This window comes from Vombatus ursinus, unplaced genomic scaffold, assembly GCF_900497805.2.
Source record: "Vombatus ursinus unplaced genomic scaffold, bare-nosed wombat genome assembly UNPS02008961.1, whole genome shotgun sequence".
NCBI classification, from domain to species: domain Eukaryota; kingdom Metazoa; phylum Chordata; class Mammalia; order Diprotodontia; family Vombatidae; genus Vombatus; species Vombatus ursinus.
This window is the reverse complement of record NW_020948739.1, coordinates 15,422,906-15,450,262: the sequence shown is the minus strand read 5'-3', so window position 1 is coordinate 15,450,262 and position 27,357 is coordinate 15,422,906. Positions and strand designations below refer to the sequence as shown.

The 27,357-nt window shown below is 35.7% G+C and overlaps 1 protein-coding gene across 2 annotated transcripts in view; it reads left to right on the top strand.

Moving 5' to 3' along the window:
• Window positions 1-27,357, top strand: part of RSPO2 (R-spondin 2) — a 258,597-nt gene that overhangs the window by 160,020 nt on the left and 71,220 nt on the right. The gene's annotated exons all lie outside the window — the stretch shown is intronic.

The following is a 27,357-nucleotide window of genomic DNA, read 5'->3' as shown; positions in this document are numbered from 1 at the left end:
TCAAGAGGACTTGGGTTCAAATCCTACCTCTTACTCTTATTAGCTATGTGAAAATGGTAACACTTCATTTCTGAGTCTCAGTTAACTCATCTATCAATTGGAGATAATAATACTTGTAATATCTACTTCAAGTGGTTAAGTTAGGAAATCTCTGAAAAGGCCTATGAATATATCTAAATAAGAACAATTGTTTTTTGATCTGTGAAGAATTCACCTTTCAGGAAAGAACCTTCTTCATCTAATATAGCATTAATATATCTTGAAAGGAATAAAGTGCAAGGTAAATTTCATGAAAAGCCTTAAGGTTTCCAAGAAAGTGAATTCTAATTAAATTTGGATTTGGTGGCTATTATTCATGAGTATATGACTAAAATTAAGCCATTAAATTAATGAGGTTTATGTAATCTGTGAATAAACCCTATCATCATCAGCTGAATATTTATAAAATTATGCATTTGCCATTAATATGCTTTTTTAAAAAAATGTTTTTGGAATTAGCCTGTTTCTTGTGTATATATGTCCATGTGTTGATTAGTAATTATATAAATTACCATAGGGTCCAAGAAGAACTTTTAAAAAATCGGCTGTTTAGTAAGAAGGAAGTAAAAATTTTGGCATTAAGCTCAGTAGTGATACTGGAACAACCAGTGGTCCCTGCCATCAGCTGTATCATTAATATGCTGCCTCCATACTGTGAAGGGCAACTGGATCAGGAAAAAAAAAAAGCTCATCTAATCTATTTGTAGCATTGAACCTAGAGGATTTTTGTTTCTAGTGTTTTTTTTTCTTTTGGCAATTAATGGATTTTTTTAAACCTTATGACCAGAGCACAAGAAGTGAATATATCTGATTAAATTTCTTTTAAAAATCCATTTTACACTGCCTTTATATAAAATATCTATAATCCATGGAGAACTCTATTTTTTTTAAGGGAGATGCCAACGTAAGTTGTGAGGTCCTATTAGATCCAGATCCAGAATCTCTCCTGTAGTTGGTGGTTTTGCTGTTCAATTAGAGTTCCTTGTTTGGTCATTGGAAACAAACTTTATTTGTCTGTTTCTTATACTCAAAAGGATATATACCCTTATATTCAAATAAATTGGGTGGCTTTCACTCAGAATATAAAAATTTTTTTTTTATGAAACTGATAAGCTACCTTTTGCATAGCTGAGGATATTTAACCTGCAGCCTTGAGCCTGAAAACAAATGTGAAGTATCCAGGTATTGAGAATGAAGGCCTGCTTTGTGGTATGTTGTTTATAGAACATCTCTCTTCCTCTCTCAGCAGCTCTGCACCCCATTGTGGTCCAAATTAATAACAAGAGTCACTCGCCGAAAAGGCTTTTAAAGCAAACATGCTTATATTCAAATAAAATGTATTGTTTTGTTACAGACTTCATCTTAATTCAGTCTGATAGAAGCAAAAATGTCGTTAGATACCAAGTTATTGAACTGTAACATTCATTGAAAACTTCAGATGTTTGTCTGCACTGCTATTGGCGGTGCACTATCTTAATTGAAAAATAACCTGACACTACTCTGCAAGCAGTTTAAATGCAACCAAAATGAGAGTCCTGAGCAGACAGCTAAGTTGTTTTTTTTTTTTTAAGTAAATGAGTTAACCAAGTTCAAGGCTTTTGCCTTGATTTTTTTTTTTAACTCCAGAGTTTATATCTATGTCTTATCTTTCATTTTCTTTGAAGGAGTTTTCTGTCCTCATTTTAAAAAATGTTACATCACTACAGTTTCTGGACAATAACACAAATGCTGAGATGGTCCAATTGAAGGAAAATGTCAACCATCTTAAAAGTGGTTAGTGCTGTTTTGCAAATTATGCACAAATTAGCTTGCTTTAATGCAAATTGCACCGGAGAGTAATAACACAAAGCATCACACAGATGCAAAAATATTACAGGAAAAATAGAAATAAATTTTGAAACTTAAGCAGCAACTGATTTGAATCAGCATAATTCCTAAAGAAGTGTCCCTCTTGCCTCAGGAGAGAAGGGGAAGAAGGTCTTTGCTTCCCTGGGTCATGGTGATTAATGGAAAAACAGAAAAGAAAATCACTTTATCCAATTCTGCATCTTGATCTGATTTCACTGAGCTGCTTTGACAAACCATGCAAAAATGTGAAGCCTAATCAGGTTGGGACTATGGGCATTTTTCAGAATTTTCCAACATATGTATGGATTTTCTGCTGTTGCATCCAATCTTAACCTGATTGTGCACAAACCCAGTCTTAACCTACCTCCACATTAAACACTGTAATATTAGAATCAGCTGCTTACAATTACTTGCAGACATAAGTTATAGGTCACCATGATGGAATATTCACTTTAAGTGCATAAGATGTTACCCTAAAAAGCTATTATGCAATGAGAATGTAAAGGGCCTCAAATGCATTTGATTTTTTTTTTCCCTTTAAACTCAGGATGAAGTTCTGTTAATTGTTAGCTAGAATACACATTTGCTTTTTTTCCCTTCTACTCCATTTTTAGAGCACTGCGGGATGTGGACATTATGTTAGTAACTGATCTCTGTAAGGTAATTGTTATAGAAAGTAGGTGTTGGATCTTCTGTGCCATCAGTTTTATCTTTTTTTTTTTAGAAAAGTTTGTTTCTTTTTAAGCTCTTTAGTCTCTTTTCATTTTAAAAAATTAGATCTCTTCTTGTCTCCTGTTACTGAGAACTGATTTGTTGTCTTCCTTTCATATTAAAGAGCATTGACTTGGGAGTCAGGAGAGCTGAGTTCTAATCTCAGCTCTGTCGCTAATGAGATCTGTGACTGACTATAGGCAATCATTTAGCCTATCTTATCTCATTTTCCTTATCTGCCAAGAGAGAGTGTTGGATTTCATAATCTCTAGGGTCTCTTGCAATCTTAAAATTCTAGGATTCTGTGATTCCTAGCCAGGTTATGTAAATAGCAGGTTTTGTGGCTGTCATATAGGGGAAGAGGAAGAGAATTGGAAGACCAACAGCATTGTTTCACAACTAGGGGTCTGGAACATTTTCCAGAAGCTGACTAATGCAGCTGCCAAGCCATCCACAGCCAGCAGTTTTTACCCTTCTGCTTCAGGAAGGTCTCTGCCTTATGCACTCAGATCTCAGATTAAGCAGAATTCCTTCTTGGATACACATGTGGCATCCTTTAAACACAAATTGTTAAAAAGCCAGCAAAAGACATGATGCCATATCCAGCTATTGCGGAGTTTACCAAGATAGCAAGAGGGTGGAGAAAGAGAAAAGGAAAAATAAGTAGGGAAGGAAAAGACAATATCATGTAGGGGAAGATGGATATCACAGAGGAAAATATTGCATGGGAGTCGACAAAGGAGTGAGTGTTTAGTAACAGAACTAAAAGGGACACTTTTGAAACTGGTAAATGATACTGATTGTGCTGTAATTTGTAGAACTAATAAAGGAGGAGCTAATTTAGGTTATTTAATCTGCAGTCTTGAATTTAATGAACTTCTAGCTACAATTAGATTGTGCATTAGTCAACACCTAGTAGTAGTAAAGCATGGAGATACACCTGTTGATCACTAGAAATAGCCAGGAGCATTAACAGAGAGAAATTATGTAAAGGTGGACCTAGAGAATCACCGAAGATCGAAGAAAATTTTGTCATCTGGGGCTAGAGCAACAGTAAAAGAAAGGAATGTATTATAAGGAAAAAATAAGCTGCCAGGTAAAGCTTTACCAGGTAGGAATTACAAATGCCAGCTGCTTTGTTGGTACAACTGATTTCCCTGCATACCCCAAAGACTGACAGCTATGTTCATCTCTTCTTTAAGTTTTTGCCGCTCTTTGTTGTGAAGTTTTTATTTCTCCATTGTAGTCTAATTTTTGGTTGGGGGAAAATGGGTTCATTTTTTTTTAAATCAAAGCTCTTTAATGACTACGTTTTTTGTAACATCTCTTTCATAAAGCTAGGGATACTTGTAGCATAGCTCCTAGGATCAAAAATCTAGGACTGAAAAGAATGTCAGAGTCCATCTGATCCAATCTAATTTTATTAAGGAGGCCTAGGAATGTTAAGTGACTTGCCTGAGGACCCATCACTAATAAGCAACAGGAGTGGAATTTGAACTCAGACCCTCTGACTTCATAAGGCAGTGCTCTTTTCTCTGTACATTTCCGTTGCCTTAATGAACCATGGCATTATGAAATTTGAGTGGGAAAGGGACCTTAGAGAACTATCTAGTTCAGTTCCTTAATTTAATGGATGAAGAAATTCAGGCATATAGAGTTCGTTACTAAGTCACACAGTGCATGACAGAATTAGGATGGAACCTAGATGGTGATGGCAGCAGCAGCAACATCTAATGTTATATACAAAAATAATAGCACCTATATGCCAGACGCTGTGCTACGTGCTTTAAAGTTATTATTTCATTTGATCTTCACAGCAATTCTGTGGTACTATTATAACCCCGATTTTAAAGGTGAGGACATGAGGGACAAGCAGAAGTTAAGTGAATTGCCTAGGATAACATAGCTAGCAAGTGTCTGAGGTCGGATTTGAACTCAGGTCTTCCTGAATCCAGCCCTGATATTCTATCCACTGTGCCACCTACCTGCTCCTTGTCCAGGGTCCCCTGACACCAGGAATTTATGGACATGTGGCCTAGTAACATTGAATCAGAATCTGGTGCTTTTCTCTGTGACAATAAGGATTGAAAAATAACATAAATATTTGACTCGACAAATATTTAGTGCATATTTACTTTGTCTAAAGCTCTATGCTAGACTAGGGACCACATAGGAAGCTGTGAGGGATTCAGACACAATCTAAGATATGGTCTTTGCCCTTAGACCTTACAGTCCAGCAGAGGAAATATGATGGACTGATGCACGAATAACTAATATAAGCCACAAAAGAAAAGCTGTAGAGTTTGGATAGGGGAAAAAGTCACATCTGGTTCAGATTGGGGAGGATCAAGAAGAAAGTAGCATTTTGGATGGATCTTCACGGATAGGAAAGGTGTTATCGATGGACATAAGAACTGGATGATATAGACTGTCTGGACAAAGGTAAGAAGTACTAGCAAAAGCAGAGGATTGAGAAAGTATGGAAAATGTTGCAAGAACAGTGAAAAGTATAGTTTGGCTAGAATGTAGGGGAATGGTAGAGATAGAACTAGGCAAGTAAGAGGGAGCCAGAGCTTCGAGAGCCTTTGAAAGGAGGACTTTAAACTTTTTTCTATAGGTGCTAGGGAGCCATTGAAGGTTTCTAAATGGGGCATTAACATGATCAAATCTATGCTTTAGGAAGAGCAGCCCAGCAGTTGTATGTAGGGTAGATTAGAGGGGGTGAAAATCAGTGAAAAGGTTTTTGCCACAAGTAATAAGGGTCTGACTTAGGATCATGGCAAAAAGATGGGGATGGATATGAAAGATGTTTCAGAGACAGAATTAATAGGGTCCAGTAACTAACTCACAGGGTCATAGATCTAGAACTGGAAGGGAACTCAGAGTCCATCTAGTGCAACCTGCTTATATTATAGATGAGCAACTGGGACACAGAGAGGTTAAATGACTTGCTCAGGTCACACAGATGGTAAGCAGAAGGAGGGGGAAAATGAGAATTTGAGCCCATGTCCTTGGAATACAAGTCCAACATGATTTATACAGCACTAAGCTGTAACTGGGAAGTGTCATACAATGAGAAATTCAAGATTTCTCTAAGGTTTTGAGCCTGACAGACTAATGACAATGGGTAATAGTGTCATTTATAGAAACAGGGAAGTTGGGAGGAGAGCAAAAGGCTTGCAGAAGAGGAGAAGAGTGGGAAATGTTTAGTTTTGAACATGGGAATATAGTATACTGACAAGATTTCCGTAACAGTATGTCAGGCAGATACTTGTGAGTATGGGGCTTAAGTAACAGGTCATAGAATCGTAGATTTAGAATTAAAAGCTTCTTCAGAGGCCATCTAGTTGAAATCTTTCATTTTATAAATGAGGAAATGCAGGCACAGAGAGGTTAATGGCTTTCGCAGGGTCACATAACTATTGAATATCTGAACCTAGGTCTTTCTGATTCTATGTCCGGTATCCTATCCACTGAACTGGGCTTTCTTTGGTCAGAACTGGAGAAAAAGATTTTTGAATACCACCACAGAAGGACTAGTTGAGAGCAGACAAGTGGATACATTCATCAGTGAGGGAGAGGAAAGAGAGAAGAGAGAAAGGATGGAACCCAAAGAATTTAGTGGATAGGATGATAAAGAGGAGACATCACGTAAACTGTCAGAGAAAGGAGAACAAAAAGAATATTATTTTATGGAAACCAAAGGAGGAGAGCATCACGGAAGCAGGATTTTAAAGTTTTAAATGTTGCTGAAAAATCAGGTGTATGTCTGGGATGAGCTATTTGAGTAAAGAAATGGGGGATAGAAGCCAAATTCCAATTTCTTATGAGGAAATGGATGGTGAATAAAGGGAGGCAATTCATAGCCTTTTTGTCTTCTAGAATTCCAATGAAGTAGAGAACTTTTTACTTGTTTCTATACTCTGTTTCTCTTTTGTTCCAAAGTAGCCTCTGATCTATATAGCTACTAATTGATAGTTTTAAAACACTGATAAGACATTGCTCTACTTCTCTTCAAAAGACTCCAGTGGCTTTCAATTGCTTCCAGGATCAAATACATTCATATGCATAAATATATGTGTATTTATACATACATATTCCCAGTGCATTTAAAGTCCTTAACTATCTGGTTCCAATATACCTTTCTAAATTTATTACAGTTAAGATCATAGATCCAGAGAGAGAAGGGACCTTGTAGGTCAGTCAGTCTAACACTCTTATTTTACAGGTGAGGAAAATGAAGTCAAGAGGGGTTAAGAAAGTTGCCCAAGATGACCCAGCTAGTAAATGGCAGAGCTGGTATTTGAACTTGATTCTCGTGATGGATGCCAAGTTCAGCCCTCTAGGTTGAACAGTTTCCACTGTACCTTTCTCTTCATGTACTCTGGCTACTTGCTGTTCCTCACCTATAATGTTTCTTTACCTATTTTTATGCCTTTGCAGGACTTTTCTTTCTGTCTGGGATTATGTTATATGTTTTATAATCCCTTCCAGGGGTAGGGAACCTGAGGCCTTGAGGCCACATGTGGATAATAATAAATAAAAAGATTTGTTCTGTAAAACTTGAACTCAGTCAAAAGGCTGCACTTGAGGACCTAGAAGGCCATATGTGGCCTCAAGGCCACCCCTGCAGGCCTAATCTCTAGTATAAGTCTCTCTTCCTTCATGAGCCCTTTCTTAATGGTCCCTTCTCTCCTTCAATAGTTACTTTGTATTTTGAATCCACTTAAATGTGTACATATTATTTCCATAGACAGAATATAAACTCTTTGAGGGGAGAGAACATTTAGTTACTGGAATTATATCAATAGTGCATGGCACATGGGCAGCGAGGTGCTGCAGTGGATAGAGGGCTGGGCCTGGAGTCGGGAAGATTCATCTTCTTTAGTTCAAATTTGACCTCAGACACTTACTAGCTGTGTGACCCTAGGCAAGTCACTTAACCCTGTTTGCCTCAGTTCCTCATCTGTAAAATGAACTGGAGAAGGAAATGGCAAACCATTCTAGTATCTTTGCCAAGAAAACTCCAAATGGGGTCATGAATAGTCAGACACAGCTAAAACAACTCAACAACAACAACAACAACACTTGGCACACAGATTCAGTGCTTGATATACTTGATCTAACTCTAATTTGGAAAAAAAAAACCAATGAAATATACCCTGTTATCACTTCCATGATACCAGTATGCTGAGACAAGAGAATGAGCCTTGGTTTCATATACTTTTGGAAGTTCTCTTTTCAGAAGAATATTGGAGGCCTCTATGTTACCTTTGGTGTGAGTGGAACAGAAAGAATAATATTGGATCTTAAGTCCTTTCTATTTTCAGTTTGGGAGAAGTCTGAGCTGTGGAGGTTGGTTGCTATGCTACTCAGTTCTGGGTCTGCTTCCCTGCTTCATGGGTTGCATAATGGTGCTTTCCAACAGAAACCCCACCCCTGTCTCTGATTGCTTCATGCCAGGATGGTCTGTCTGCTCCCTACCTATTTCAACCATCACAGCTTGTTGAATTCCTTCAGGTGGGGCTTTGGCATAACCTGATGTTTATTTCTGGCTACTGAACTTTGTGCTGCCTTAGCTTCAGACCTAGAACTTGTTAGCATTAATAATCATCAACCATTTAACTATTTTATTTTAGTTTTGTGGAGAAATTTAAACATGAAATCTTAAATCATATTATTTTGATTTTTTTCATCATCTGCCCTCCTGAATAAGCAGATCTTTATCCTTTCAGTTGCTTGTTAAACAAAATGCGACTTTTAACTTGGGGGAGACTAAAGGAGATATTATTCAGTGTTTTAAGATTTTACTACTATTGCCTTTCTAAGAGACGTGTTTTGCTCTTAATGTTTTCTGTATATAAACTGACAGTGACATGTGGCTGAAGCATTAGATAATATAACTAAAGGCAGTTGTAGATGGTGATGGATTAAACTGAGAGCAGGAAATAAGGACATTTTCAGTAGGATAGAGTCAAGAAAATGTGCCTTAGACATGTGCTTTTTATTTATTGACATTTTGCTTACATTTAGGTTGCAATTTATGTGGTCTGCATTATGTGTGCTAAGCTTGAAAACCATTTGAATACAGGTTTTAATAATTCTTTCAGAACCAAGAAGGAAACCCTATTATCTTGGTTGTTAATAGCACATTTATTGGGGGTGGAGTAATAACTCATTTGATTCTTTACCAAAAAAAAATCATCTATGAAAGGAAGACTTCTACCTTATTGGATGTTTGTAAATTTATTTAGGTTTATTTGTAAGGAAGTGATAAAGTGACTTTCAGGATTTTTTTCTCTCTATTTTTATGATAGGATAGTCACAATTGATACCAGAAATTATGAAGAAATCTTTTTTTTTTTGCATAGCATAGAGTGAATATAGACTTCCTTTTATTTCTTTCTTTGTTTACCTTAATAACACTGAATGGCTATCATTAGTCATCATAAGCCCTTTAGGGTCATCTATAAAAAAAACGAAGTACTTCTAAATCACATCAAAAGAAGATGGAGTAGTAATTAATATTATTTTGTTATTAAGTATATGTTTTATATTCTCATTCTTTGAAAACAAATAATCCATGGATAACATCTTGGGTAGTTTTGCTAGCCAGAATATTAAATTAACCAAACCCAGACCATTAATGATAAAAGGAAGTTTATTTCTTATAGTCAATAAAGCAAGGTTCTTTAGATTAATCAAGGATTTTAATAGGCCTTCTCCCTCCAGTGTATGTCTCCTACTGGCCAGTTAAAGTGTTTGAAATTTTAGAGTCACACCTTAAGGCATTTATTTCTAGAAGATTCCTGTGAAGATATAGCTGTTGTCTGAAAGCATGACAACAGAGGGCAAAGAAGGTTTGCTCTGCAGTTAGAGGCTTTAGGTTCAAATCCTGTCTCTGACACTTTGTGGTATGACCTTAGGCTAATCGCTTAACTGTTCATGGGCTGTTTTCTTATCTGTAAAATGAGAGTATAGGAATTGATAGCCTTCTGAAATCTTTTAGGTCATCCTGCTGCCTCATGAGAAGGTAGAGTCTTGGGTGAATGGGGCAAAAGAGGTAAGGAGCAGTAGGTCAAGAATGACTAGAGAAGTTAAACACTTTTTTAAGAAGCAAAGGCTAAGGTGAAAAGCTGGGTTGAGGATCTTAGGGCATTATGGGCATGCTACTTGAGAATGGTAAATAGCTGTAGTATAGCAGGTGAAAGATAAAGGTTATAACAGGTCAAACTGCCTATTTTTGCTTTAGCTAACCCTGATGCCAGTCTTAATTTCCAGCAAGATCAGGGAATTTTAAAGTGAGGGACCTTATCATTGGGCAGTAGTATTCTTGTTTACATGGAGGGTATTGTCAGTACAATTAAACTCAATCAGTTTTAAAAAATTAAAATTAAGCATCCACCATGTGTCAAGTGCTGTTCTTTGCATTGAGAATATGGAGACTAATCTCCCCCTCCCCCCCAAAAAAACCAGTCACTGGTTATATAATCAAGGAGATTATATTCTACTGAGAGAATAAATACATAAATATAAAATATATACTAAGTAATATAGGGGAGTGGGAAAGCACTCACTCCTAGCAGAAGGGAGGTCAGGAAAGACCTTGTATAGGAGGCAAATGAGGTGAGCTTTGAAGTTAAGAATTCTGTGAGGTAGACGTGAACTCCCATTAAGCAGAGAATTCAAGTGAGGTCCCTTTGCAATGTCTTGTCCTAATTAGCAAAGCTTTAACTAGTAACTTCAGAGCCTGAGACATTAAGCCTAAAATATGCCTGAGGAAAATAGCACAACAAAAAATTTGAATCAACTTCACAATTCATGCTGTGAAATTATCTAGGAATTAATGAAGACAAATTTAATTGAATGGGAGAGGGAATTGGTTCCTATAGTGACTGACAAATGGGTCTAATGCCCAGGTAGCTTCCTGTTTTTAACTAAATCTGAAGTAACGTATGTGTGTTAAATTTTTCCCTTTCCAAATTGCAATGTCTTAGGATAAAGTCCCTAGGACTCAAGTGTAGTTATAGCTATTATTCAATTATAGCTGTGATTTCAGGCACTAGAATAGAATTTTCATGGGTGCTGGTAAAAAGGTTTTTCACTAACACATGCCATCTGATCCAAGAAACACTGTGTACAAAAAATGTGTCCAAAATGGTTTTCATTTTATTTATTTATTTATTTTTACCAATGATAAGCTGCTCCAATATTAATGCAAACTCTAGAAAACAGCACCTACAATATTTGAAAATGTAACTGTAGGCCCTGAGCCCTTCAATGCATTTCTTTACCCAGGCTAACCTTTCTTAAAAAGGATCCTCAAAATCAAGACAGGCAAATAAAAATGTTGCTCTTTTTTGCTAGATGTGAGATCCTTCTCTTCATCCCTTGCCCATGACTTAAGAAACTCTTACATATATTAGTCCTGTAATGATGACTTAAAATAACTATTTTTTTCTACCTAGACTTCTCTATGGCATCTTTAAATGGTATTGACAAAAAGGGAGCCGACTGTTGGCTAATTTAGTTTTCCTGTAAATACATTCCCTGCTACTGGATTTCTCTTGAGCTGATGCTCTTGGATGTCTGCAAGTATCAGATTTTCTTGGGAAGAAAACATTTTAACAGGATTAGGGACAGAGAAACTTGTTCGATTCTACTTGTGGCTTTTTACTCCAACTCACGGGGGTTTGGTTACTGTTCTGTCATCAGGCAGAGGTACTTAGATGACTAGAGGATGGCCATCTGAAAAAGAGAAGTTTCTTAGGTGACACTGTATCATTATTTCAGACTGAAATGCAGGCAGAGACTGAATTTCATCATATGGTTCTTTAAATAGAGAAGTGTATTTTAAAGCTGTATTTGGTTTTGATCTTTCTCCCTGGATTTGACAATCTTACCTTCTTAGCTGTACTATGGGAATTTGGACATTAGTGTGACTTGAATCTGTTTAGCAGATGGGCCCAGTTCAGTCGTGGCTTTTACCTAGTATGTTTGTTCTGTACACTGTGCATAATAGGCTCAATAAAAAGCTTTTGGAAAAGGAGAGTTTAAATAGAGGTTCCAAGTTATATTTGTGGTTTCAGAACTGATACTTATACAGAATGTACACAGACTTGCTTTTGATGTCACTTTAATTATATTCTTATCATTTAAAGAATGAATGACCTTTCATTGAAGTGATAGAAACTTCAAACTATTGCAATACAAAATTCATAAGTTTTTGCTGCTTACTGGAAGGTTTCACTAATTTTATTCCCCTTGATACATTTCCATGACAAGTGTAGCTACTCCCTGAACTATAAAAAAGCCTATTACATATGATAAAATACTTAGAATAAGGACAAAATATTATTCTTTAGGTATATTGTGGCCCCTAGTGATCATTCTTGGTCCTCCATAATGGGGCCACACTCAGTTACAGTTAGTATTAACAGGATCATGACTCAGTAAGGCAGCCTAAGGAGCTTCCTGCCCTTACTAAGGGAGAGATAAAGTATATTTAAATAGTCAGCAAATTCTTAGAGCATCAGCATGGTATAGGAAATAATAATAATAATAGCAAACATTTATATAGCACTTACCAAATGCCAGACACTGTGCTAATCTCTTTATAATTATTATCTCATTTGAAACTCAGGACAATACTTTGAGTAGGTGTTATTATGATCTCTATTTACAGATAAGGAAACTGCAAAAGACAGAGTTTAAGTGACATGCCCAGGATCACACAGCTAGTGAGTGTCTGCGGCTGGATTTGAATTCAGGTCTTCCTGACTCCAGGCATGGAATTCTATTCATTGCACCACCTAGTTGCCCAATAATAGCTTGCATTTACATAGTACCTTACGGTTTGCAAGACAGTTTACATATATTATCTCATTTTGTCCTCACAATAACCCTGGAAGTGTTATTATTAGACCCATTTTATATATGAAGAAACAGTCCGAGAGGAGTTAACTTGTATCCAGATTCACACACCTAAGTGTTGAGGGCAATAGGTACTTTTATTATCAACCATATTTTACAAATGAGAAAGCTGAGACAGAAAAATATTAAATGGTTTGCCCAGGGTTATAAAATTAGTAAATGCCAGAAGCAAGATTTTTACTCCCAATCCAAGCACTCCATCTACTACACTGCCTACTTGGTGTAGGGCTGGCATTTTTTACATAACTCTTAGGCCAAATAGAATCGACGGGAGAGTCATTTTTTTCCTTTTCAAGACTACCTGCAATTATTCATTTTAACCCAATTGCACCTGCATAAAAATGACTGGGGTAGGGGTTTTGTCACACTGTGACACTTTATTACATTACATCACAAATTTCACAGTCAGGTGTTTAGAATACTTTCCTCTTCTACTCTGATAACTACAAGGTAGTAAGTTATAATAGTTGAATTGATTTTTTTTGACTTCTTTTAATCAATAACTTTGAAGACCTAGTTAAAAAGTTTATTAAATTTTCTAACAGGAAATGAGATCGGCAATACCTTGGATGACATAATTGGTATCCTAAAAGATTGTGTCAAGCCGGAACAATAGGCTGACAATAGGATGATAATAGATTATAAATATGAAAATAAAATTTTTCATTAAAAAAACAATCAGCTAAGTCACCCAGGTTGGCAGCTTCACTGTCATTCCTTCCTCTTACTCAACCTATATATCCAATCAGTTTCCAAATCCTGTCACTTCTATCTCTTCAACATCTCTCATATATAATTCCTACTCTCCATTTGTGCAACTGTTGCAGAACTTTCATCACTTCTTACCTTAGGGTATTGAATTTGCCTTTTATTTGTCTCCCTACTTTTTCTCTCTTTCCACAGAGCCACCAACGTGATTTTTCTAAAATGCACGTCTGAATATGTTACCTCTTTACTCTAAAATGGAATGACTTCCTGTTAACTCTAAGATATTAACTTTAACATTCAAAGCTTTTTACAACCTTGCCACTGCTTTACTTTCCAGTATTCTTAGACATTCCTCCTCTCTTTGTGGTCCAGTCATTCTGGTATACTTGTGATTTCTCACTCATCATGGTCTGTTCCCCATTCCCATGCCTTTGCTCTCTGGCTGTCCTCCATACCTAAAGTGAGTTATCTTCTCCTTCTGCCTCTTAGAATTCTGTATCTTATATGTACCTCTATGTGTACTTATCTCTGTTGTTAGAATGTAAACCCCTTGAAGGCATGACTAATTTTGTTTTTGTCCTTTCTATCAAAATGTTTATGACAGTACTTAACACACAACACATCATAAATGTGTGTTGGGGGAAGAATATAGGTCAAAAGCATGTTGAAATGAAAAACTACTAGGCTCACTCAAAGAATGCTATGAGTCATCAGCCAAATCAAATCTTATGTTGAATTACTTTTTAAAAGGTACAGGGCCAAAGGAAGCAACATCCCTGCTACATTCTGTTTTGATCAGACCATATTACATTGAATTCTAGATGGCATGTTATAGAAGGGACACTGACAAGCTAAAACCTATCCAGTAGTCAGAGACCACAATGGTGAGAGTTTTGCTATTTAATAACTGGTTGGAGAAAGTAGGGCTGTTTAAACTGAACAAGAGAAGGCTTAACAGGTACTAGAGTGACCATCAACTTTTGAAGGGTTGTCATATGAAAGAAGAATTAGTATTATTCAGTTTGACCCCAGAAGGCAGAACTAAAATCGATGAAAAGGAGTTATCGAGAGGCAAACTTCATTTAAAACTTATCAAAACACTTCATGCTAGCTGTTAAAACGTGAAATAAGCTTTCATTTTAGGTCTCCTTGTAGAGAGTGGATGGTCATTTCTTAGGAATAATGTAGATTCATGGCTTAGACAGAAGTTTAACTAGATGAACTGGGGTCCCTTCTAACCCTAATATATTATGATTTTAAGAAAGAAAGTGAGGTTTCTTTTGTTGGGAGGGTGATAAGGAAGGGGAGGTTCTTAACAAGAATGCCATTTCTATTAACTCTACAATTATAAGATCCAAGAAAGCAAAGTATGTAGCTTGTCATCTTGCACAGAAGATATGTGTGGATAATTATAACTAAATAGTGGCTTTCCAACTCTCCCTCTTGTTACCAAATCCTACTCTTTGCTGACATTGTAGCATCCAGTCCCTCCACCTTCTCCTAGGCCATTGTCCCTTCACTAACCACTCTTTCATCTTTTCCCCATTTTGACTTTTTGATGAACCAGTTTAACTCTAAACTGTCTTTTTCTCTTAACTTCTTGACTCTCTCATTGAATCACTCATTGTACTGTGTCAAGCCACAGCCTTGAATTACTCCCACTATCCTTTATCTTCTCTTAAACATGTGCTAATGAATGGAGATAGAGAAAATCACACAAACTTCTTACAGGTTACACTAGAAATGTATGTTACACAATCTCAACGGGGCCCTCACTGCTGCTAGGTGATCTTTCTCTATCTGCCTTGCCAACTCACTAACCCCCTTCTCCACAGCAATATTTCCAAACCTTTTCATCCTTCCTCAAAACCTCTCAAGGCTTCCCCTCCCTTCATTGTCCTCAGCTGACATCCTTGCTTCCTGTTTTATAGAAAAAAAATGAGCCATTCACTTAGAGTTCCCCCTTCTCATCTCTTCTTCATCTCACATCACTCATATATCTTTTGCCACTATCTCCTCCTTTATCCTCGTCTTACAGGAAGAGGCAGTCTTACTTCTTACCTAGGCCAGTCGTTTTCCTTACGTATCTTTTCTACAAGAATTCCTTCCTCTATTTTCCCCACTCTCATTTTTCTTCAATCTCTCCCTGTGTGATGGCTCCTACCTTCCTATCTACAAACATGCCCACGTTTTCCATATCCTGAAAACTCTCACTCATTCTCACCACCATTCTATATCTCTTCCTCCCTTTATGGCTAAATTCTTTGAAAAGGCCTACAATAAATGCCTGCACTTTCACTCCTCTCACTCACTTCTCAACCTCTTATAATGTGGGTTGCAAGCTTAACATTTCACTTTTGCTGTGTTTTCTAAAGTTACCAATGATCTCTAAATTGGCAAATCCCATGACCTCTTCTCAGTCCTCATTCTTCCTCATCTTTCTGTAGCCTTTGAGAGTTGATCACCCTCTTAATGTTATTTTTTTTTCTCAGTTCTCATCCCGCACATCACACCACTCCTCATTTTCCTTTGCTGGATCCTCATCCAGGTATATCATCTAACTGAAGATGTCTTATGGGTTCTATTACTATCCTGGGCCCTCTTTTATTCTCCTTTTATACTTCTATTCTCCTTTTGCAGGTCTCATCAGCTCCCCGAATTTAATTGCTATCTATGCTGATGATTCTCAAATTTACCTTTCTAGCCTAATTTCTCTGCTGACAGTCTTACGTCTATAACTGCCTTTTGGACATCTCATATTGGATGTTCAGTAGACATCTTAAACTCAAACATATCCAAAATAGAACTTAACTTTCTCCCTATCCTCTTCTCCCTTCTTAATTTTCATACTACTATCAAGGACAATGCCATATTTCTAGTTTGTCAGGCATCATCCTCAACTCTTCATTATTTTTCATTACATATAGCCAATCAGTTGTCAATGCCAGCCAATTTCATCTTGAATATATCTCTTGAATATGTCTCCATCTCCCCTCTGACAGTGCCACTGCCCTGGTGCAATATATCATGCCTATTAGCACATGTTTAAGACTATTGCAGTAACCTGCTGATGAATCTGCCTTAAATCTCCCTCAACTTCAATCTGTTCCATTCAACTGCCAAAGTGGTTTTCCTAATTTCCCAATTTTCCCAATTTCCACAGATCTAACTACTCAGTAAACTCCAGTGTCTCCCTTATACTTCCAGGGTCAAATACGAAATTTTGTTTCATATTCAAAACTCTTCATAACCTAATCCCTCTACCCACCTCCTTACCATTCTTCTTACATGTTATACCATCACATATTCTGCAGTCCAGTGACATTAGCCTTCTTGCTGTTCCACAAACAAGGCACTCCATCTCTTGGCTCTGGGTATTTTCTCTGGCTGAATCCCATCCCTGGAATGTTCTTCCTTCTTGTCTCTAACTATTGCCATTCCTGGCATCCTTCAAGTCCCAACTAAAATCCCATCTTCAATAGGAAGCTTTTCTCAACCCCTTTTGACTCTGGTGCCATCTCTCTTTTAATTATTTTTCAGTTATTCTGTATGTAGCCTATTTGTACGTATCTACTTATTTATTGTCTTCTCCTTTAGATTGTGAGCTCCTTGAGGGCAGGGACTGTCTTTTGCCTCTTTGCTTACATCCCCAGTATGTATATCACAGTACCTGTCATATAGTAAGTAGATGCTTAATAATATTTATTGACTGACTCAAAAGGGATATTGTTGTACCTCATCCCATTTCTTCGATTTTTGATTTCTTCTGCTAGTATTTCATTTTGAAAATTTTTGTTTCACACAGTTTGGAGGTATTGGGCTTTTGGTATGGATCAATACTAATTAAAATATCATTCTTAAAATTTTATGAATCAGTGTTATTTGAGTGGTCATTAGAAAATCTTTATCAATGATAATGCTCTGATTCTAGTAAATTTTGAATTTATGAAAGAATGGAAGAAAACAATTGTTAAATACTTACTGTGTCCTAAGCACTTAGCTCAATGCTTAGGATACAAATAGAAAAGCAAAACAGTGCCTGCTCTGAGGAAGTTCATATTCCAATTAGGGGAGACAACATATATAAAGATTTAGGTGAAGTGCAAGTAGAAATGCCAGTAGTCCTCATGGTTAAGATGCAGAGTAGGTTTCAAGGCCTGGATGAGTCTGAAGAACATAGCAACAGGACATATGTAAGACTGATTGAACCGCATGGAGCAATGACCTGGCAAAAGGTAAAAATAAATGGTCCACTGTCTTACTAGAAAAATTGTATTTGATGACTCCCTCATTATTCAAGTGTTATGAATGTCCATATCCCCAGTTCACATCTGATAGATCAGGTGGATCAAAAGGTCAGAGTGGTGTGGGGACTCTTAGATACCTTCCATGGAGGTCTGGGTGAAGTTGTAAACCAACCAGGAAGGATCAAATACTGCCTGGTGGGAACTAGGTTGTGGGTGTTGTCCTACTGAAGAATAGGAGAAGAACCCTTTGTATTTAGCTCTTGCTGGACCCTTGGGCAATCTGTTTGCATCTGAGTAGCATATTGATTGGGGTAACAGAGTGGAAATTTTACTGGTTGCATTCTCAAGGATACTCAGATCTGTAATTATTCTATATGGATTCTTCATCTATTAGTTCATGAAAGATGATAAGCTTCTGGTGTATAATACCAGCTACCAGATCTTCTAAATATTGTAGTAGGGCTAACTTTTTACAGCATACAATGATATTCTGCATAGTTTCTACCACTTTTTTATATTGTCTGCATTAGTCACAAAGTCTGAGCTCCTTAATGATAACTTTTTTTTTCTTGTAATTATGGTTGTTGTGATAAGCTGGTCTTGAAATGCCATCAATGAACTCCTTTATTTCTATAGACAAATACACATAAGTAAGCAATTGATTCTCCTTTTCTTTGCTTTTGTTTTGTTGGCTAAGTTCATATGGATGCTATCCATGGGAAGCCCTTTGATTCCACTCCTACATTTTAACCATTTCATAGTTACCTTGCAGAGGTCAACTGCCTTTATTTATATTTGACAAATCCAGGGGTATATATGTGCTGTCCTCTTTTTTTTTATAGTTACTTAGAGAAGTGATGTCTGCTTGCTTCAGAAGCATTTCTATAGATTTTAGGCCGGGGTGGGGAACCTATGGTCTTGAGGTCACATGTGGCCTTTTAGATCCTTATGTATGGCCTTTTGACTGAATTTGTTCTGTAAAATTTGGATTCAGTCAAAAGGCCACACTTAAGGATCTAGAAGGCCATATGTGGCCTCAAGGTCGCAGGTTCCCCACCCCTGTTTCACACTTTTTTATCATGTGATCTGAGAGCATCAAACAATACTTTTCCTCCTTTTTTGATGAGATAGGGTTAACTTTCTAAAGCTAACTTAGCTTGATGACTCCTGTTCTTAATTAATATTTACAGGATTCTATTAGGGTAAGAAACAGTATGATGAAGGACAGATGTGTCAAATATGTGGCCCACAATACTCCCAAGTGTGGCCCAACTAGACAAAAATATAATTGGAAAATATTTAACAAAATGAATAAAAATATAATAAAATGTAGATAATATTACATTTTAAAACTAAGTCAATATGTGTTGAGCAGGACACATATTTTGTGTCTTATGTGTGGATTAGTGACAACACCCCTTCCCCATTTCTATTTGAGTTTGACACCACTGGTGTAATATATAGAGAACGACTCCTTAAATCAAGAAGACCACCTGTGTTCAGGTTTCACTTCTGACATGCTGGCTATGTGATCTTATTCAAGTCAAGTCAGCAAGCATTTATTAAATTCTTACTATGTTCAAGGCACTGTGATAAGCTCTGGGAGTACAAATACAAGCAGGTAGTCTCCATTCACTCAAAGGGCTTACATTCTAATGGGGGAAGATAACTTCTAAAAGGAATCTGAAAAGGGTCAAGGGAAAGATCACAGTAGGGATGTGGGAGAGATGAAGTTAATTGGCACGAGGGTATTTTTTTGCAGTTTTCAAAATTTTAAAACATTTTGTTTTCCCCAATTACATGTAAAAACAATTTTTTAACATTTGGGTTTATTTTGTAAAGTTTTGATTTCCAAATTCTATCACTTCTCCCTTCCCCACTCCATGATATGGTAAGCTGTCTGATATATGTTATACATGTACAATCATGTAAAACACTCCCAGATTAGTCATTTTGTTTAAGAACACTGGAACAAAAAAAAAGAATAAAAAAGAGTAAAAAATAATATGCTTCAGTCGTTATTCTGACAATATCAGTTCTTTCCCTGGAGGTGGATAGCATGCATCAGCATAAGTTCTTTGGGATTGTCTTCGATCATTGTATTCCTAAGAATAACTAAGTCATTCACAGTTCTTCATTATAAAATATTGTTGTTACTGTGTACAATGTTGTCTTGGTTCTGCTCATTTCACTTTGCATCCATTCATATAAGTCTTTCCAGATTTTTTGTGAAATCATCCTGCTTGACATTTCTTATAGCACAATAATATTCCTTCACAATCAAACACCACAACTTGTTCAGTCATTCCCCACTGGGCAGCCCCTCAATTTCCAATTCTTAACCACAGCAAAAAAGCTGTTATAAAATTTTTCTTGTGCAAATAGTCCTTTTCCCTTTTTTGATCTCTTTGAGATACCAGCCTAGCAGTGATATTACTGGACCAAAGAGTATGCACAGTTTTGTAGGTCTTTCAGTATAGGTCCAAAATTGTTCTCCAGAATGGTTAGATTCATTCACAATTCCACTAACAGTGCATTAGTGTGCTAGTTTTCCCACTTCCCCTCCAACATTTATCATTTTCCCTTTGTCATCTTAGCCAATCTGATAGAAGTGAGGTAAAACCTCAGACTTTTTAAATTTACATTTCTCTAATCAACAGTGTTTTAGAGTGTTTGACTATAGATAGACTTAATTTCTCTGTCTGAAAACTGCTTCATATCCTTTGACCATATACTAATGGAGGAATGACTTGTATTCTTATAAATTTGGTTAGCATGAGTGTATTTTAGAAAAGGTCTGGAGGAGATAGGAGTAAGGGCCAGGAAAGGAATGAAGATGTAATTGGCCTGGGAATCCTCCTTAAATTGGAGATTCTGAGAAGAATCAGAGAGATAGGCACAGACACAGAGAATACTTCCAGTGTGTGGCATCCGTGGATAGAGTGCTGAGCCTGGAGTCAGGAACACTCATCTTCCTGAGTTCAAACCAAACCTCAGACACTTACTAGCTGTGTGACCCTAGGCAAGTCACTTCACCCTGTTTGCCTCAGTTTCCTCACCTGTAAAATGAACTGGAAAAGGAAGTAACAAGCCACTCCAGTATCTTTGTTCCCCCCAAACCCCAAAGGAGTCTTGAAAAGTTGGACGCAACTGAAAAATGATTAAACAACAATGAATATTTTAAATAGTTTTAGACTCTTCAACTTTTCCTCGTACAGATTTTAGTAAACCTTTATTTTTGGCTTTTATTTGTCATAATTGAATAAAATTAGTGATAATAGATGACTTTTTTTATAATTGACTTCTATTCATCTGCCATATGTTGTGTGACATGGAGTTGAGGGTACAGTTGACAAAAAGCAGTATGTAGACCTTGCCTATAACTAGCAATATCTGTTTTCAATTTTATTATCATATTATACAAGTGAATAATGAAAGCATTCGTATCTTTCACTCATTTCATGTGCATTTGTGGTTTCCTTGTTTTGGTCATTAGCATCATATGCCTTGAATTATTTTCAGTAGGTAGGCTATTGATATTCTGAGTTTTTGCCAGTGCATTTTGCCTTCTTGTAGTACTAGAATACAGTGGTGCACTACTCATTCTTCTGTCCTCATCAGGAAGCTGATCATCATTGTAGTTTCAGGCAAGGCTCATGGCTGTTTGCTGTCATCTGCTTCTTTGACTCTCTAATAGCTGCATCACACTGACCAGGATGCTAACCCAGTCAGTGATTTCACCAATGCTTCAGCCTATCCTTTACAGATACTGATGTGTTTTCAAGGTCCCTGCTATCTAGCACCCTGTTTGATCTTCTCCTACTATGCTATCCCTGCCCTACCCACTGCTCCATGGTATATGGCATGGATAATGGACTGGGTCTTCAGGGAATCATTATGACTATAATATTACCTCTCTTCTAAATGTAGAATCCAATTCTTGTTACTCTTGTTCTACTCATTCATCTTTTGAGTCTAAAGGATTCTATGCCTTTCCATTTCCTCAAAGTAGACTGTTGTTATTGTTCAGTCATTTTAATCATGTCAGACTCTTTGTAACCCTGTTTGAGGTCTTCTTCACAAATATACTGAAATGGTTTGCCATTTCCTCCTCTAGCTCATTTTTCAGATGAGGAAACCAAGACAAACAGCATTAAGTGACTTACCCAGAGTCACACAGCTAGTAAGTGTCTGAGGCCAGATTTGAACTCAGGAAAATGGGTTTTCCTGACTCAAGTCTTGGCACTCTATCTACTGTACTACCTAGCTGCTCCAAAGTAAGGTGTACTTTTCAATCTTCATAACATTTTATACTTATTTTTATGTCCCCACTAGATTTTACTTTGTGTAAAGAGACTCTCAGTCTCTGGCATTGTGCTTTATCATAAAATAGGTGTTTGATAAATATTTAATTGAATTATTGAATTAGTGGGCATGGAATGATATAGAATAGGAATGCCAGCCAGGGTGTGGATGGCAGAGATTTTGAAACCAGTAAAGTAGTTGTGAAGGCTGGGACATTGAATTTAATAAAAAGATACTTAGGATGAGGGAGAGTAAAGAAGCAGTGATGACGAATTTTCCATACACGAACTAGTGTCAAAATAATGAGGTAATTTGCACATGATTTGAAAGTAGAGAAAAATTCTTTCCTTACTTGTGGAAAGATAACTTCCAAACTCCAAAGACTGGGGTACATGGGCATTCACTAGGTAAATAAACAGCATGTTTACAAAATGGAATACATTGTACAAACAATCATCTGGCCTTCCCAGTGATAGAAATGCTGATGAGTCTGTAGTTAAATGCCCAAGTCACTATTCTTCTGTCTGCTGTTTCTTTGTTTTATTTTTAATATATGGAATAAAAACATTTCCATAACAGTACAATAAAAAAGATGATTGTACATGAAACTGCAAATCTGCTATACACAACTTGCAATTCCTTTCAAATATACAACAAAATTATGATGTAAATTTCTTTTTTTTTCTTCCCTTCCCTCCTGCCCTAAAGATGGCTACTATTAGACACAAATAGGTAGACATATGTAAAATTATTCCATACAAACTTCTATTTATCAGTTATTTCTCTGGATGTAGATAGTATCTCCATAAAATGGAAATGGATAACAGAATGGATTAAAAATCAGAATCCAACAATATATTGTTCACAAGAAGCACATTTAAAAGTGAGAGACAGATACATAGTTAAAATGGAGGGCTGGAATAGATTTTACTATGCTTAATCTGATGCAAAAAAAAGCAGGGGTAGCAATTATGATCTCAGACAAAGTTATGGCTAAAACAGATTTAATTAAAAGAAATAAAGAGGGTAACACATCTTGATAAAAGGTACTGTAGAAAATGAAGCAATATCAATACCGAATCTATATGTACCAAATACTATGGCATCCAAAATTTTAAAAGAAAAGTTAAATGAATTAAAGGTGGAGATAGATAGTAGTACCATAATAGTAGGGGGCTTTAATCTTCTCACAGAACTAGATAAATTTAACCAAAAAATAAATAAAGAAGAACTTAAGGAAATGAATAGAATTTTAGATAAACTAGATATGATAGATATCCGGGGAGAATAGAAAGGAATACAGCTTTTTCTCAGTGGTTCATGGTACCTTTACAAAGATTGACCATGTATTAGTACATACAGATTTTATAGTTAAAAACAAAAAGCAGAAATGTTAAAAATATCCTTTTCAGATCATAATGTAATAAAATTATATTTAATAAGGGATCAAGGAAACATGTTAAAAGCTTATTGGAGATTAAACAGCCTAATCTTAAAGAATAAGTGAGTTAAGGAACAAATCATAGAAACAATAATTTCATTAAAGAGAATGACAATACTGAGGCAACATATAAAAACCTATGGAAAAGCAGTGATTAGAGAAAATTTTATATCTCTAAATGTTTACATCAATAAAATAGAGAAAGAACTGACCAAGAATTAAGTATGCAATTAAAAAAAAACTAGAAAAAAAAACAAATTAAAAATCCCCAATTAAACAGTACATTGGAAATCCTAAAAATTAAAGGTGAGATTAATAAAATTGAGAGAAAAAATACTGAATTAATAAATTAAACTAGGAGTTGATTTTATGAAAAAAAACAAAATAGATAAACAATTGGTTAATTTGATTTAAAAAGAGACAAGAAAACCAAAATAGTTTTAAAAATGAAAAGAGTGAATATATTACCCAAGAAGATGAAATTAAAGCAATTATAAGGAGTTATTTTGCCCAATTATATGCCAATAAATTTAACAATTAAAGTGAAATGGGAAGAATATTTACAAAAATATAAATTACCTAGATTACCAGAATAAGAAATAGAATATCTAAATAGGTCTAGTTTAGAAAAAGAAATTGAATTGGCCATAAATAAGCTTCATAAAAGAAAAGCACCAGGACCAGATATATTTACCAGTGGATTCTATCAAACATTTAAGATAAACTAAATTCCAATATTAAATAAATTATTTGGAATAATAGGTAAAGAGGAGATCCCACCAAACTCCTTTTATGAAACAAATATGATACTGATACCTAAACCAGGAAGAGTAAAACAGAAAAAGAAAACTGTAAACCAATTTCATTCATGAATATGGATGCAAAAATCCTAAATAAAATGCTAGCTAAAAGATTATAACAATATATTACAAAGATTATACATTATGATCAAGTAAGATTTATACCAGAAATTCAGGAATGGTTTAACATATCATAATTAGCATCAATAATAAAAGTAAAACAATTCACATGATTATATCAATAGATACAGAAAAAGCTTTTGATAAAGTTCAACACTCATTTCTATTAAAACACTTGAAACTATTGGTATAAATGAATTTTTCCTCAAATTGGAAAAAAAAAGCATTTATCTAAAACCACCAATAAGCATTATTTGTAATGGGGATAAATTGGAGGCCTTCCAAGTAAGATCAGGTATGAAACAAGGATGCCAGTTGTCACCAATATTGTTCAATATTATATTGGAAATCCTGCCTGATTTTTCTTGAGTTTGCAGAGGAATTAATTTTGTATTGAAAATTTCTTTTTAAAATTGGTATGTATATCTTTTATTCTTACGTTACCCAGATTTCTTCTCTATAGTTCTACCATCCCTTATAACAGGGAATTTTAAAAAGAAGAGAAGAAAAAATTCAATGAAGTGAATCAATAAATTGAAAAAAAATCTGACATTATAATGCCATGTTTCACTCTTGTGTACTCTCTGCCTCTGAAAAGAAGTGGGAGAAGATACCACCTTATATCTCGTTTGGGGCTGTTTGTTCTGTATCATTTTGCAACATTCAATTTTGAGTGTTTTGTGGATGTTCTTTCTGTTTAAATAATAGTCATTGTATATATTGTTTCCCTGATTCTATTTACTTCACTTGGTATCATTTCACCTAAGTCTTTCCATGTTTCTTTGTAGTCATCATATTTGCCTTTTGTGATAGCACAGTAATATTTAATTACACTCATATAACACAATTTGCTTATCCACTTTCCAATGTATAGGCATCTACTTTGTCTCTAATTCTTTGCTACAACAAGAAATGCTGCTGTAAATATTTTGGGTATATGGAGCCTTTCTTTTCTCCTTAACCTCCTTAAGGTATATGCCTGTTGGTAGAATCTCTTAAGTCAGAGGGTATGGACATTTTAGCTACTTAATTTGCTAAATTCCAAATTGCTTGTCAGAATGATTGTACAAATTTTTTTTTAGCTCCAACAAAAATGTATTAGCGTGTCTGCTAATTCCACAACCTCTCTAGCATGGACTGTTCTCATCTTCTGTCATTTTTAACCATTTTTTTTTTTACTGTTAGGTAAAGACTTTATCATTGTTTGAATATTTTTCTTATTATTAGTGATTTGAAACTTTTTCATGCGGTTGTTGGGTGTGCAACTTTTTTGGGGGTACAACTCTTAGTTCTTATACTTTAACCAATTATTTATTTGGGAATGGCATTTGACTTTAAATATTTCTATGTTATCAATATGTCTTGTATACCAAACCCTTATCCAAGAAATGTGATACAATTTCACCTCCCAATCAGCCACTTACTTTCTTATCCCAAATACATTAATTTTGTTTACACAGAAGCTTTTTATTTTCCTATAATCAAAATGATCTGTTACAGATCTCTGTGCCTTCTTTGGTTAAGAATTCATCTCCTACCTATAATTGGTTTTTTTTCATTTCATATATTTATTTTTTTTTTCTTTATTTTTTGTTACATTTTAAGTTCCAAAATATCTTCTTCTCTCCCTCTCCACCCAGCAGTACAGAAAGCCAACATTTGATGTAGATTTATAAATGTGTGTGAAGCCATATTATGCATATTTCTACTTGTCAGTTCTTTGTTTGGAGGTGGATAGCATCTTCCTTCATAGGTCCTTTATATTGATTTGAATAATTTGTAGTACTCAGAATAACTTGATTGTTTGCAATTATTCTTTGAACAACATTACTATTACCATATATAACATTCTTTTGGTTCTCCTCACTTCACATTATTTCATGCAAGTCTTTCCATGTTTTTTTCCCTAAAATTAACAATCTTATCATTTCTTACAATGCAGTTGTGAAAGATTTATGATCGACTTTTCTTCTACTTGTATTATAATATGATCTTTATTCAGGTCACACATTTCAGTATCTTCATTAGTCTCAAATTCACATCTATAGGGAGAATATAAAAGCACTTTTATCTTCAGGCCCACAGAAACAAATGGGGATAGGATGTCCTCAATGGCAATATAAGCTCTGGTTTTCTGTAATTTTCTTAGTATGTTCAGTTTTTCTAATATACCTCTTTGTTAAGAGAGTTACATATACAATTGTGAATAAGCAAATCTGTTAAGTGCTTATTTCAAGCAGAATACTATGTAAGCCATAAGGTGGATGTTCAATCACATATTGAATCCAAGTTTGAGCACCTACTCTGTGACTTGCATGGTGTAGTGCTTGTAGTAAGGCAGCAGCTAGGTGGCACAGTGGATAGAGTGCCAGGCTTGGAGTCAGGAAGACCGATTGTCCCGAGTTCAAATCAGGCCTCAAACACTTACAAGCTCTGTGAACCTGGGCAAGTCACTTAATCTTGTTTGCCTCAGTTTCTTCATCTGAAAAATGAGCTGGAGAAGGAAATGTCAAATCACTACAGTATCTACCAAAAAAACCCCAATGGGGTCACAAAGAGTTGGACATGACTCAAAAGGACTGAACAACAAGTGCTTTTAGTGCTGTGTGTTTACAAAATAAGCATGAGACATAGTCTTGCCCTCACAGAGTTTATAATCTCCATGTAGAAGATATGTAAATATGTAAGCAGTTAAATAGAGAACAAAGCATTATTTGGACAAATGCTAAAGCTGAATATCAACAGACCTTAGACAATTGGACTGTCTTCTAATTAAAAAAAAGTTTTATATCTATCAAGTGAAATAGACCAATGGTTCTCAAAGTTTGTTTTCAATGTTTCTTTATACTACAGAAAATCATTGAAGATCTGTCTCAAGAATTTTTGTTTGTGAGTTATATTTATAGATATTTACCATATTAGAAATAAAATCTAATTTCGAATTTGTAGGCTCTCTGAAAGGATTTCAGAGACCCCCAGGATTATCTGGACCACACTTTGAGAACCACTGTGCACAGATTATGGCTACAGTGAAAGAATAGCATTTGCAACAATCAGAGGAAGTATAAGGGGGACAAAAATAGGAAAAATAAATCCAGTACCTCAGGTGTCTGTACACAAATGCCTAAGATTTAGGGTAGAAAACATGAGGGACAATAGATTTTAATGCAAAGAGGCAAATTTGAGTTTTATAGGTATCACTGAG